This window comes from Somniosus microcephalus, chromosome 13 (assembly GCF_052327205.1).
Source record: "Somniosus microcephalus isolate GS21.2 chromosome 13, FLI_Smic_1.0, whole genome shotgun sequence".
Taxonomy (NCBI): domain Eukaryota; kingdom Metazoa; phylum Chordata; class Chondrichthyes; order Squaliformes; family Somniosidae; genus Somniosus; species Somniosus microcephalus.
In genome coordinates, this window is record NC_140999.1 from 27412152 (window position 1) to 27426403 (window position 14252).

Consider the following 14252-nt stretch of genomic DNA (forward strand, 5'->3'; position numbering starts at 1 on the left):
TCTGGGTTCTAGTCCCGCCCTCAGTGATGTCTGACGACCTGATGCTATTTACCCTTGATTGGCATTGTTAAGCCCGCCCTATGGGCTTGCCAGCCAATTAAGGGAAAGCCAGTGTCAGATGACGTCAGTGCATGATGCTTCATCTGCCAGTTTTGTTAAAGGGACAGGCACCATAACTTTTTGACAGATGAATTGTCAGTGTTTGACAGCATTGAGGTGCTGTCAAACACTGACAATCACTGTCCAAAGGTGAGCCCTTGCACCCAGGCTCACCAATGACTCTATCTTTAGGATGGCAACTGCATGTGAGGTTAGAGAAGCCATCTGTCAATTCTGCTGATCAGATGAGGCTTCACAGAAACATTAAATCTTGTCACCTGCAGATACATATAAACAGAATAAAAGTATTTCTCACTACATTCTCTCACCTGTCATACTTAGCTGTGCACCATTGCACCCATCACACTACCTCTGCAGCTATAATTTGCACACTTACACTGCAGCAGACCCACAGCTCGCCTCGCTGACCCTGGCGGGGTTACCCGATGTCGGGAAGCCCGCATCAGCAGGCTGAAAATGGAGAAATGCCTCTTAACTACCTGTTAACTGTTAACAGGTAGTTAATTGGCTTTAATCCCCTCCCTGCCGTTAGGAGACGGGTCCCTGCGCGAGTCGGGGACTCGCTTCCCGGGAAGATGGTTCGGAGGCGGGCTGGGAGCGGGGTTGGGACCCGCTCCCAATTTTTCCCATTTTCCCAGCAGTCCCACCTCCAAACCCGCCTCCTCAGGGCTGGTAAACCCTAGCCCTATATATATACTCATTCGTGCCAGAAATGTGCCACCAGCCTTACTGGTTAGGGCTTCTTAGTTGGCATCCAGGGTGAGTGACTGAATCTGGAATTAGACCCAGTGCATATGCAAACAGAGGGGCCTACCACCTGTTTCAAGCTCTTTTGTCAAATTGAGCTGTGAGCGACTGCAGCATCCGCTGTGCTTGCTGTGGTCAGTTTCTTCAGATGCTCAGCAGCCAAACCACGATCTTGAAAGGAACCGAAAATGTAAGGAAAATGTCTTACTTACCTTATTGTGGAACCAGGAGGAGTAAAAGTGCTATAATCGGCTCCACAATAACACCGCAGGCTGCTGTTGGCCACCAACCCCATCCCGATTGCCTCCACCCCCACCAGACTCTCCTGCGACCGGCGAGCTACCTCTGGGGCCGTGAATGGCGCCCGCTACTCAATTGTACTATCCTAATAATATGTTCAATTCCGCTGTTGAGAACTGCAATTCCCTCTTTGGTAAAATTGTAATTCTCCTTACTGAATATTGTATATAACTTCTTGGTTGAATATAACCTTGGTGTCATATTTGACCCCGAGATGAGCTTCCGACCACTATTTCCACCTCTGTAACTTCATTTGACTCCGCCCCTGCCTCAGCTCATCTGCTGCTGAAACCCTCATCCATGCCTTTGTTACTTCTAGACTTGACTCTTCCAATGCACTCCTGGCCGGCCTCACATGTTCTACCCTACGTAACCTTGAGGTAATCCAAACCTCTGATGCCCGTGTCCTAACTCGCACCAAGCCCTGTTCAACCATCACCCCTGTGCTCGCTGACCGACATTGGTTAAGCAATGCCTCGATTTCAAAATCCCTCTATGGCCTTGCCCCTCCCTATCTCTGTAATCTCCTTCAGCCCCACAACCCCTCGAGATCTCTGCACTCTGCCAATTCTGGCCTATTGCACATTCCCAATTTCAATCGCTCCACCATTGGCAGCCGTGCCTTTAGCTGCCAAGGTCTTAAGCTCTGGAATGCCTTCCCTAAACCTCTCCGCCTCTCTACATCTCTTTCTGCCTTTAAGACGTCCCTTAAAACGTACCTCTTTGACCAAGTCTGCCCTAATATCCCCTTTTGTGGCTTGGTGTCAAATTTTGTTTCATAACGCTCCTGTGAAGCGCTTCGGGACATTTTACTATGTTAAAGGCACTATATAAATGCAACTTGTTGTTGTTGTCTGTTGACTTATGCTGTTTGTTCTGCAATAAATTTTTATTTACAAAAGGTTATGATGCATAAGTCTTTAAATATAAATTCTAATAATGTTTTACTGATTTACCAAAGAGGGCATTACAGCTCTTAACAGTGGAATACAACAGTTTAATGAAATCATCATAAGAAGATCTGTTAGAAGATAAAGCAGATAAAGGAGTACCCCTGTGAGTTGGGAAATTGTTAGAGTGATAGTGCCTATGTGAATTGTGGTCAGGGTGGAGTTAGAGATGGTCTGTGAACCCAGGGGTGGTTGTTGGGCAATAATATCTCTCAGTACGGTGGGGGGGGAGGGGGAGGGTTAGGGTGGGAGAGAGACTCTAAAATGGGAGCTAAAGGAGGAAGAATCCCTCTTTGAAGGGAAAGTGACAGTCAGCTTTTGAAGAAGTGATGGGCCAACTGGTCTGTTGAATATAGATAAATCTAAATATCACCTATTATTTCCTATCATTTTTATATTAAAAGTCTATCAATTGTGAAGTTAAAAAAATGTTCACAATTAGGCAGGAAGCACAATATTAATGTTAAAAATTAAAAACTTTCTGGTTAAGCATTCTCCAGACCAGTGGGGAAGGGGGAGGCATTTGAATGACTGTGTGCAGTTCTACAATAGTTATCTATGACCCTGAAGGTTCATACAATATTTTCACAAGATATTTTTAATTCCACAATTTCATTTTCTTTTAATTTTGTTTCTCTTCTCTCCTTTTTCAGGTCTTGCTGCACCATGTAATTTCCCACCATAGTCCGTAGTCCTCTGATAATAGGACCAACCACTAGGAGATGTACAAGAGCAGCCCAGAGTGACGAGCCTTCTCATTTTCTCTCTATCCCTGTAAGGAAGCCTTTGACTTTAATTGGTGGTTCCTCCTGCCAGCACAGCTGAGATTAGAAGCTTAGCACATGGGGATTCATCTGCACAAACCCATATCTGCTATTCCATAACACAGTGCATTGGAGATCCAATCTAATTCACCACCATGCCCCATAACCCCTAAGCACCTCACTTTCAATAAAAATTTTATTAAAACTTCATCAACATTTAAAGAAATAACCAAACTGTACTGCATTGCATTAGGACACTTTCCACTCTTCAGCATTTTAATTCATTCATACAGTTTGGCTAATTCCTCCAGTGGGATTGAAAAGGTAATATCTCCAAGCACCTTTAGGCTAAATAAGGATATTAGCTGGTTTTCAAAGAATCTCACTATTTAGTGTCCCATGATGGAAAGATTTTTTTTCCCCTGATAAAACTACTGAGAGAAGAACGATTTATTCTGGTCTGCACAGAGCGGGTTTAAACGGAGTAGACTTGAACAGAGTGTTTTATTTGGGAATTTGGAAAGAGTGGGAATTTGGAGAAGAGGGGGAAGGAGTTGTTGCTTTTTGCCGACACTACTTGTAGTGCTTTGTGTTACAGGTAGATATTTAATTTCAGTACCCTCAACTTAATCTAGATCAAGTAAGTAGTCAGAAACTACACTGTGAACTAAGTTACCTAATTACAAATGCAATTAAATTTAATTAAATAAAACAAGATCATATAGTGCAGGTGGTGTGCTGCAACTGCAGCATGTGGGAGTTTGTGGAGAGCATTGTGATCCCGGACAACCACATTTGCAGTAAGTGCCTGCATCTTGAGGAACTTCAGCTGGAGCCTGAGGTGCAGACATTGCGGGACATCAGGGATGGGGAGATTTACCTGGAAACTTTGACCCAGGAGGCAGTCACACCCTTTAGGTTAGGTAGCGGTACAGGTCTGGTTAGTGGTCAGGGACAGGAGGGTGTGACTGCAACTCAGGCAGGTAAGGGGACCCCAGGTGCAGTGCTGAAGGAGCCTCAGCCTTTGCCCTTGTCCAACAGGTATGAGGTTCTTGCTGCCTGTGTGGATGAGGGAAAAGTCTGCAGGATGGATGAGCAAACTGACCATGGCACCATGGTACAGGTGGCCATTCAAGTGGGGGGAGTGAAAGGGAATGTAGTTGTGGTAGGGGACCGTATAGTCAGGGGGATAGATACTGTTCTCTACAGCCGCGGCCAAGAGTTCCGAAGGTTGTGTTGCCTGCCTGGTGCCAGGGTTAAAGACATCTCCTCACGGCTGGAGAAGAACTTGGAGTGGTAGGGGGAGGATCCTGTTGTCGTAGTCCACGTAGGAACCAATGGTAGAACTAGGAATGAGGTTCTGCTGAGGGAGTTTGGGGAGCTAGGATCCAAATTAAAAAGCAGAACCTCAAAGGTGATAATCTCTGGAGTGTTACCTGAGCCACGCACAAATTGGCATAGGGACAGATTAGAGGTTCAAATGCATGGCTCAAAGAGTGGTATGGGAAGCAGGGGTTTCAGTTCATGGGGCACTGGCACCAGTACTGGGGAAAGAGGGAGCTGTTCCGTTGGGACGGGCTCCACTTAAACTGGGCTGGGACCAGTGTCCTGGCGAACCGATTAACTAGGGCAGTAGACAGGGCTTTAAACTAATGAAGGGGGTGTGGGGTGGGAGGATTCTGGAAATAGTAAATTTAAAAGCAATGCGAGAAATGTCAAGGCTCTAGAGCAGAGTAGAGTTTTGGGTAAAAATAAACAGAGTAGGTCAGGAAGGGACAGAGAGAGCAACAAAGGTAATAAGGCATCAGTGACTAAGGTGACATCAGGGAAAAATAGAAATAAGTCAAAGCTAAAGGCACTATATCTGAATGCGTGAAGCATTCGCAACAAAATAGATGAATTAATAGCGCAGATAGAAATTAATAAGTTTGATCTAATAGCCATTATGGAGACGTGGTTGCAAAGTGGCCAATGTTGGGAACTAAATATTCCAGGATGCTTAACTTTTAGAAGAGATAGGCAAAATGGAAAAGGAGGAGGGGTAGCCCTGAAAATAAAGGATGGGATAAAGACAGTAGAGAGAAGGGATCTTAGCTCTGAAAATGAGTAAGTAGAATCAGTTTGGGTGGAGCTAAGTAACAACAAGGGGCAGAAAACATTGGTGGGAGTTGTTTATAGCCCCCCAAACAGTAGTTGTAATGTAGGGCAGAGTATAAATCAGGAAATTAGAGGCGCATGTAACAAGGGTAATGCAGTAATCATGGGGGACTTTAATCTACATATAGACTGGGCAAACCAAATTTGCAGTAATAGTGTGGAGGACGAATTCATGGAATGTATGCAAGATATTTTTCTAGATCAGTATGTTGAGGAACCAAATAGGGAACAGATTATTTTAGATCTAGTATTGTGTAATGAGAAAGGGCTAATTAATATCCTTGTCATAAGGGGTCTTTAGGGAAGAGTGACCATAATATGATAGAATTTTATATTGAGTTTGAAAGTGATTTAGCTAAATCCAAAACTGGGGTCTTAAATCTAAACAAAACAAACTACATAGGTATAAGGGATGGGTTGGCTAAGGTAGATTGGGAAACTACATTAAACGGTATGATGGTAGATAAGCAATGGCTAGCATTTAAAGAATTAATACATAATTCACAACAAATATACATTCCTTAAAGGCACAAAAACCCCACAGGAAAAGTGATCCAACTGTGGCTAATAAGAGAAGTTAAAAATAGTATTAGATCAAAGGAAGAGGCTTATAATGTTGCCAAAAAGAATAGTAAGCCTGAGGATTGAGAGGATTTTAGAATTCAGCAAAGGAGGACCAAGAAATTGATAAAGAGAAGGGAAATAGAATATGAGAGTAAAATAGCGAGAGACATAAAAACAGATTGTAAAAGCTTCTATAGGTTTGTAAAAAGGAAAAGATTAGTGAAAGTAAATGTGTGTCCCTTACAGGCTGAGACAGGACAAATTATAATGGGGAATAAGGAAATGGCAGAGAAATTAAACAAATACTTTTGTGCCTGTCTTCATGGAGGAAGATGCAAAAAACTTCCTGGAAATAGTGAAGAACCAAGGGTCAAGTGAGAATGAGGAACTTAAAGAAATTAGTATTAGTAAAAAAGTAGCACTGGAGAAATTAATGGGACTGAAAGCCAATAAATCCCCTTGACCTGATGGCCGACATCCTAGGGTTTTGAAAGAGGTGGCTGTAGAGATAGTGGATGCATTGGTTATCATTTTCCAAAATTCCAAGATTCTAGTATGGTTCCCATGGATTGGAAGGTGGCAAATGTAACCCCATTATTTAAGAAAGGAGGGAGAGAGAAAACGGGGAACTACAGACCCGTTAGCCTGACATCAGCAGTAGGGAAAATGCTAGAATCTATTATTAAGGACGTGGTAACAGGGCACTTAGAAAATCATAATAGGATTGGGCAGAGTCAACACGGATTTATGAAATGAAAATCGTGTTTGACAAATCTGTTAGAGTTTTTTTGAGGTTGTAACTAGCAGAATAGGTAAGGGGAAACCAATGGATGTGGTGTATTTGGATTTTCAGAAGGCATTTGATAAGGTGCCACACAAGAGGTTATTAAACTAAATTAGGGCTCATGGGATTAGGGGTAATATACTAGCATGGATTGAAGATTGGTTAATGGACAGAAAATAGAGTAGGAATAAATGGTTCATTTTTGGGTTGGCAGGCTGTAACTAGTGGGGTACCGCAAGGATCAGTGGTTGGGCCTCAGTTATTCACAATCTACACCAATGATTTGGATGAGGAGACCAAATGTAATATATCCAAGTTTGCTGATGATACAAAGCTAGGTGGAAATGTAAGTTGTGAGGAGGATGCAAGGAGGCTTCAAGTGGATCTAGACAGGCTAAGTGAGTGGGCAAGAACATGGCAAATGGAATATAATGTGAAGAAATGTGAAGTTATCCACTTTGGTAGAATAAAGAGAAAAGCAGAGTATTTTTTAAATGGTGAGAGATTAGGAAATGTTGGTGTTCAGAGGGACCTGGGTGTCCTTGTACACGAATCATTGAAAGTTAACATGCAGGTACAGCAAGCAATTAGGAAAGCAAATGGTATGTTGGTCTTTATTACAAGAGGATTTGAGTATAAAAGTAAAGACATCTTACTGCAATTATTTAGGGCCCTGGTGAGACCACACCTGGAGTATTGTGTGCAGTTTTGGTCTCCTTACCTAAAGAAGGATATACTTGCCATAGAGGGAAAGCAACGAAGGTTTACAGACTGGTTCATGGGAAGGGGGGATTGTCCTATGTGGAGAGATTGAGTAGACTAGGCCTAAATTCTCCAGCATTTAGAAGAATGAGAGGTGATCACATTGAAACATATAAAATTCTTACAGGACTTGACAGGGTAGATGCAGGGAGGATGTTTCCCCTGGCTGGGGAGTCTAGAACCAAGGGTCACAGTCTCAGAATAAGGGGTTGGCCATTTAGGACTGAGAAGAGGAGACGTTTCTTCACTCAGAGGGTGGTGAATCTTTGGAATTCTCTACCCCAGAGGGCTGTGGAGGCTCAGTCATTGAGTATATTCAAGACAGAGATCGATAGATTTTTGAATATTAAGGGAATCAAGGGATATGGAGATAGTGCAGGAAAGTGGAGATGAGGTAGAAGATCAGCCATGATCTTATTGAATGGCGGAGCAGGCTCGAAGGGGCAAATGGCCGACTCCTGCTCCTATTTCTTATGTTCTTATGTTATGTTCTTACTTCAATTCCTCAAATTCACCATGCCAATTTGAGTCCCTTGCAGCTTTCCAAATACATCCATGTTTTATATTGCATAATGACTAAAAAAATATTCTCCCAGCTCTCCCAGTGGCTCATCAGGTTTATCCAGCAAGTAGCTGCAAGGTCCCAGGTTTGATCCACAGTCTATGCTGGATGTAGCTGACTTAGAGAGGGTAGGGATGTTACACTTAGCTTCAAGGCCCCTGGGTAAGGGAAGAGGAGAAACAGGCTGTGATTCATGCTCGCTGACCAACAAACACTTCTGGAAGTGCACGTAAGTGAATTTTAAGTGAGAACAAGATCAAGCCTCGGTTGTGATGACTCTCTAGGGTTGAATGGCCGGCTGATACTCCAGTCTGATGAAAGTTCACATGTGAATGATGACCATTTAGGAAAGGTACTGGGGGGGGGGCAACTGTCTCCCATCCAACCATGCTCCATAGAAACATAGAAACATAGAAGATAGGAGCAGGAGTAGGCCATTCGGCCCCTCGAGCCTGCTCCGCCATTCAATGAGATCATAGCTGATCATCCAAACTCATTACCCTGTCCCTGCCTTCTCCCCATATCCCTTGATCCTTTTAGCCTTAAGAAATATATCTAACTCCTTCTTGAATATATTTAATGAATTGGCCTCAACTGCCTTCTGTGGTAGAGGATTCCACAGGTTCACCACTCTCTGGGTGAAGAAATTCCCCCTCATCTCTCTCCTAAATGGCTTACCCCTTATCTTTAGACTGTGATGCCTGGTTCTGGACTCCCCCGCCATCGGGAACATCCTTCCTGCATCTAGTCTGTCTAGTCCTGTTAGAATTTTATAAGTTTCAATGAGATCCCCTCTCATTCTTCTAAACTCCAGCGAGTATAAGCCCAATCGACCCAATCTCTCCTCATATGTCATTCCTGCCATCCCGGCTATCAGTCTGGTGAATCTTCGCTGCATTCCCTCCATGGCAAGAACATCGTTCCTCAGATAAGGCGACCAAAACTGCTCCAGCAATGAGCCGATGCTTTCCGGAAAAAAGGAGGGGAAAAATTGAGAAGAAAATTGTAAAAAAATATTTACTCTCTGCCCATTTGTGTTGCGGAATATTATAAAGCAAAGATAATTTTTAAGTCACATGATATTCTCTGAATTCTACAGCAAAAGGCACTTTATGACTGTGGGGATATCACAAGGAATCAAAGGGAATCTTAGTAGTGCCTTCTTTTTGGTTTGATTCACAGGACCCTTCCAGGTACTGCCTACCTCTGTCAGAAGTAGGGACCCACAGCTGAAAGTTCACATTAATAAATAGACACAGTGCCTGAGTAGTGATGGCAGACAGGCTCACAATCAGTATCCCTTACATGGTGAGTTACACTCTTGGCCATTTCACTACGCTGAGTGGAGCCCAACCAATTACCAATGAGCCGGGAAGGAAAATCGGGGAGACGGATATTCTGACGCTACATTGGCATGTACTAATAGCCAGTTGCACAGTTAGCTAGTCGGAGGGCTGGAGGAGATGCTGTGTGCCACAGAGACCCAAAGGAGAAAAGGGGAAAATTAAACATCATTCATTTTTATTCTAAACACATATTCAAGAAAAACAGCATCAGTACAGTCGAACTACTGATGCTCTATATTTAATACAACCTGTGGACTTTGCTCAGGAGTTCGCTATTCTTGTGTGTGGTCAGTTATGTTAATTGATAAATCTGTATTACAGCACCTCAGCGTATTCCCTATTTAACTCAAATGTTATAGTCGCATTTGTTACCATTTATTTTGTACAGTCCTCAAAAAACATGAATGAGCTTGGTAAAAATGGTTACTACAGCAGCCCATCGGGTCAACAATCTGTTTGGTTAGTTAAAAAATCGTTGTTTAAACAAAAAAAGCTCCTGTCTCTTACTGCCCAGGCTCGCACATAAATGATAGCCACTTGGCTGATTCCAACAAGAAATTAATGCCTTCAGGGAAATGGAGAGGGAGTGGAGAAAGTGGTGGAGTAACAACTAGATAGAAAGAGAAAGAAATTAATTTTTTTAAACTGCTAAAGCATCACTTTTCAAAAAAGGGAACTCCTTTTTCAGAAATGAAAGCTGTCTGCAGAAAGTGTTGCTTTTACACAGCAGCGGAACTTGTAGTAGGCCCAGAGATAGGTAGACAGGTTTTGATTCAGAACTTGCATAGGTCCGTGCACAAGCATACACTGACAACTGCAGCAACATTCTTGCATCAAAAACAACACATATAGCAAGAGTGGCATTTTGCAGTATGTTCAGAAGATAATATAGATGAAGCAAGATTATTTGATTTCCTTGTGTCTCTTTGATTCTATTTTATAACTTTACAGCAGAAAGTAACTAAATATTGAACTTATTTATTGTAATGTTCCTTCGCTGCTTCAGAAGCAGACAAATAGACAATAAATCCTCAAAGGGTTAATGATTGAGGTAATCAGGAAACATCTCCCTAAAGCAGCCCCTCTCATTTAGCTATGCATAAGACCAGTGATGTATTTGCTTCCTGATCATTTTCTTTGTTGTATTGTAAGATATCAGTGTCAGTTTGGTTCAGTGGTAGCATTCTTGCCCCTTAATCAGAAGACTGTAGATCTAAGCCCTACTCCTAGACCTGAGCAAACAATTTAGGTTGGCAGATCAGTGCTGCCTTTTAGACTGAGATGTTAAAACAAAGGCCCCATCTGCCTATGCAGGTCAATGTAAAAGATCCCAAGGCACTATTTGAAGAAGAGTAGAGAATTCTGCTGCTTTAGCCAAAATTCATCCCCAAAACAATTCCACCAATACAAATTAACAGGTCAACGTGTCACAATCTTATTTGTTATTTATGAGGCCTTGCTATGTGCAATGTAGCTGCTGCGTTTATCTACAAAACAACAGCGATAGCTGCACAGAGTTCAATAATATGCTTCCAATGATGCTTTTCCTATTGCAGCATTTCTAGTTTTCTTTTTACAATCGGCTATGAGACTTCCTTTGGCTCTACATTCCTCCTATTAAATTTCTGTTCAAAAGTAAGTGATCAGTTAAAACCTGAGTGTGGTTATTCCAAAACTCGCCCTGCTTTGAACAAAGAAAATTCAGTTGTACTTCACTGAAACTGGCTGCCTTAATGTATGTGCCATTACTGATCTTGGGATAGAGTGCATGTACTGAATGCAAACTATGAACAGATATTATGTACAAACTAACATATTGTGCACACTCCTACAAAGTACCACAATCCATCCCCTGGACGGAATGCATTTATTAACAGTGCTATACCATTTCATGTGCTAGGAACTAAACCTTTTCCACATTAGGGAAAAACATTATCATGATGTGTAAGTTTCAAACTTTCATCAGATTCCTATTAGTTGCAACAAAGCCATGTGATTTTATTTTTGGTCTACTCTGATGGTTCAAGCTCACGGTTGTATGGTGACCCAGATTGTCATTAGAATTCAGACTTTGCAAAAAAAAAATCAGCCCAGGAAGTTAATATTTAAAATATTCGGGCACAAATGAAGAATTTATTAAAACTGCCTTACAAGCAGAGAGTTGGAAACATAGGAATTTAGTGGGAAAGATCAAAGACAGAGTTCAAGAGATTAATTTTTAGGAGACTTTTGAAAACAAGGAGGGAGGAACAAGGAGAATCCCAGAGGCCAGAGTTATAGTTACTGAAAGATCGCTCTCTGATGGTAAAGCAGAGGGAGTAGAGAACAAGGAGCAATCCAGAGTTAGAGAAGTTGAGGGTGAGGAAAAATATATGACAAGAGATGTTTATTCAGATAGGATGGAATGCGGAACAAGACTATAGCGAGATTTGAAATTTTGGACAAGAACCAACCTTGGAATCGATGGTGGTTGTAGAGAGGTAGAGTTGAATATTGTCCATAAACATGTGGAACAGAATAATTATTTGAAAATGATGCTGCCACGGAGTAGCATGTAAATGATGAATTAGATAGGGCCAAGGATGGAACCCTGTGGGTTCTGAATATTATCCACATCTCAGTATGTAGGAGAGGACAGATACTGAGTACATGGTAATACCAGAACTCACTGGAATTTCATTACTAAACAAATCCCCAATGTTGAAGGTGCAATGTTGGTATTTTCACAATCTCTGAAAGTGATACTTCACATCAGTAATCGAAAACACTGACAGTGCTGTTTTTTGGAATTTTTTCTGAATCTAAATCAATGACACTCGAAGAATAGAGGATAAACACACTGAACAATTCTTAACTGAGAAATGAACTCCCTGATTGACATGGGACCTGCATGACAGATGAGGGTTGTGCAGTTTCAACTTCAGGAAGGGGACTGCTATTTTTCAGTATTCTACATCCACAGGCACTTGGAAAATATTCATACAGTTTCTACTACACCTGCGGCAAAATAAAATGCATTTTAGGGTGAGGTGATGTTTATAACTTCAGGTAACCTGAGGTGATGAGATGCCAGCGATATTGCTTGCAGGTGGAAATAACCATAGGTATGGCATCACTAGCATATTCCATGAGGTCACGGTCAATTCCAGTTGCTCATGCACACTTCATGAAGGCCTTCAACATAAATTCTCTCCATTGCTCATAAACTCCAGCTCGCTCAGCCTTCTGACAGATAAAAGAGTTCAGTGGCACTGGCAGGTTGGCCTGTATGTGCTTTTCGCAGAAGCTCTAATGGAACAGGATAGATAGGATAAATGGCCTTTCTCATACTCTATTACCGTATGGTTTGTTTGCTTCTCCTTTTCCTGAACATTTTCATTCTCCCCGCCTCCTCTCCTGACGGTATTGACTCCTTATTGTGGTACAGTTCCATGGGTGCCAGCAGTTCTCTGGCACCAAGTCAAAGTGATTTTTTTTAATTTGTCCTCAGGATGTGGGTGACACTGGTATGGCCACATTTATTGCCTATCCTTAGTTGCCTTGAACAGATGGTGATTTGCCGCCTTCTTTAACCCCTGCAGTGCTAGTCTCTATGTGAACCTAGGCTATTTGACTGCGGAGATATCACAGCCAAGCCTGATCCAGTGTTCATATGACATCTATACACATGCATTTCCAGTAAGGGTAACTGGATTATGATCAAGAACAGGAACACTGGCCAATTTTCCCCTCTCTAACTCAGGGGCACTGAAACCAATTGTAAAGTGCCTACTGCCCCCTCCTAAGATTAACTAACTGAGAACAGATCAGGCCTTATGTTTTATAATTACTGATCATTATTGGCCTGTGTTGTTTAGTTATATGAACTGTAATGGGAACCTGAGATTAAGGCTTTATCCCTGGTCCAAAGTAACCTCTTGGATCTAAAATATGATCAATAAGATCAATGTGAGCTCTTCTCTATAATTCTGAAGAGATAAATCATTCACTCTCTTCTTCTGAGAGCAGCAAGGAGCTATTGTAGTCACATTCCTTAAAGGGGGAAAATGCCCACCATGCTACAACAGGCCTAGCTTGGAATAACTTTCATCAACCTCTTCCATTTTTATGAACTAGCAAATGAAAGTCATAGGCAGGGGTGTCCCACAGTCTCCTGAAGAGAAAGACATTACCCATTCTACCCGACTGGAGCTATTAACAATTTATTAATGTTCCTTCATATGAAGAAGATTTGGTTTGAGAAGCCTTAGCTGGAAAACATAATCTTCCAGGCAAAACAAACAAACCTGCTAAGGTTCTCATGCTAATCACATCGAACTAATGAAAATGAGTAATCTTGGTGATTTCAGGTAGAAAACTCCAGAGGACTGGGGAGATCTTGGGGAGAGGGGGGGTGGGTAAGAACTGCAACCCAAACTATAGCGGAAGGAGAATTAAAAGTTATCTAAAGGTAAAAGAGGCTTGAGTAAAGAAGCTCAGGTGCAAATACCAGCGAGCAAGGACAGAGAGTTAACTTTGACCAATTAAATCCAAAATAAACTGTACAATTGACAAAAAGAGTGTATTTCTAAGTACAGCTGCTAATTTCTATTACAGTTGATGCTTTGTACCAGTTATGTTGTAATCTTGGTAATTATGCTGTCATGAATTAGTGCCTTCACCTACATTCACACGTCTACTACAACAGGTGTTCTCGAAGCAGTAGTGAGTATGTTGGTGGCATTCAAGACAGTGAATAAATAGAGGTATTTTGACAAACTATTATTTGGCAATCTGTTTGTGATCCTATTAGCAGTAGGATAAAATGGATGCGGTGGTTTGTTAAGAATGCTTTTTAACTTTTTTTTTGGCCTGGGTTGAACCCAGCCACGGCAGAACGACAGAAGGTCGTCTTGCCCTCTCGGTGATGAATGCTAAAGGTCCAAAGATGAATTGAGTCTGACCACACTCGGTGTGGGGCTCAGTGGAGAGCACCGAACTGCCTGGGAGTGTATCCGGAATTGCACGAATGTGCTAAGTCTGGCCCAGTTGGAACACAAAGACGTGACGCGGAGAGATGCACAGATGTCAGGCTAGTGCAGTAGGGGTCGCTGTTGTGACACTGAGGCGGAAGTACATTGCTGGCTGGAGCAGTGAAAGGGGACCTCAGCATTGCAACTGAACGATGTAATGGGGAACCTGACAAAGCCTGATACT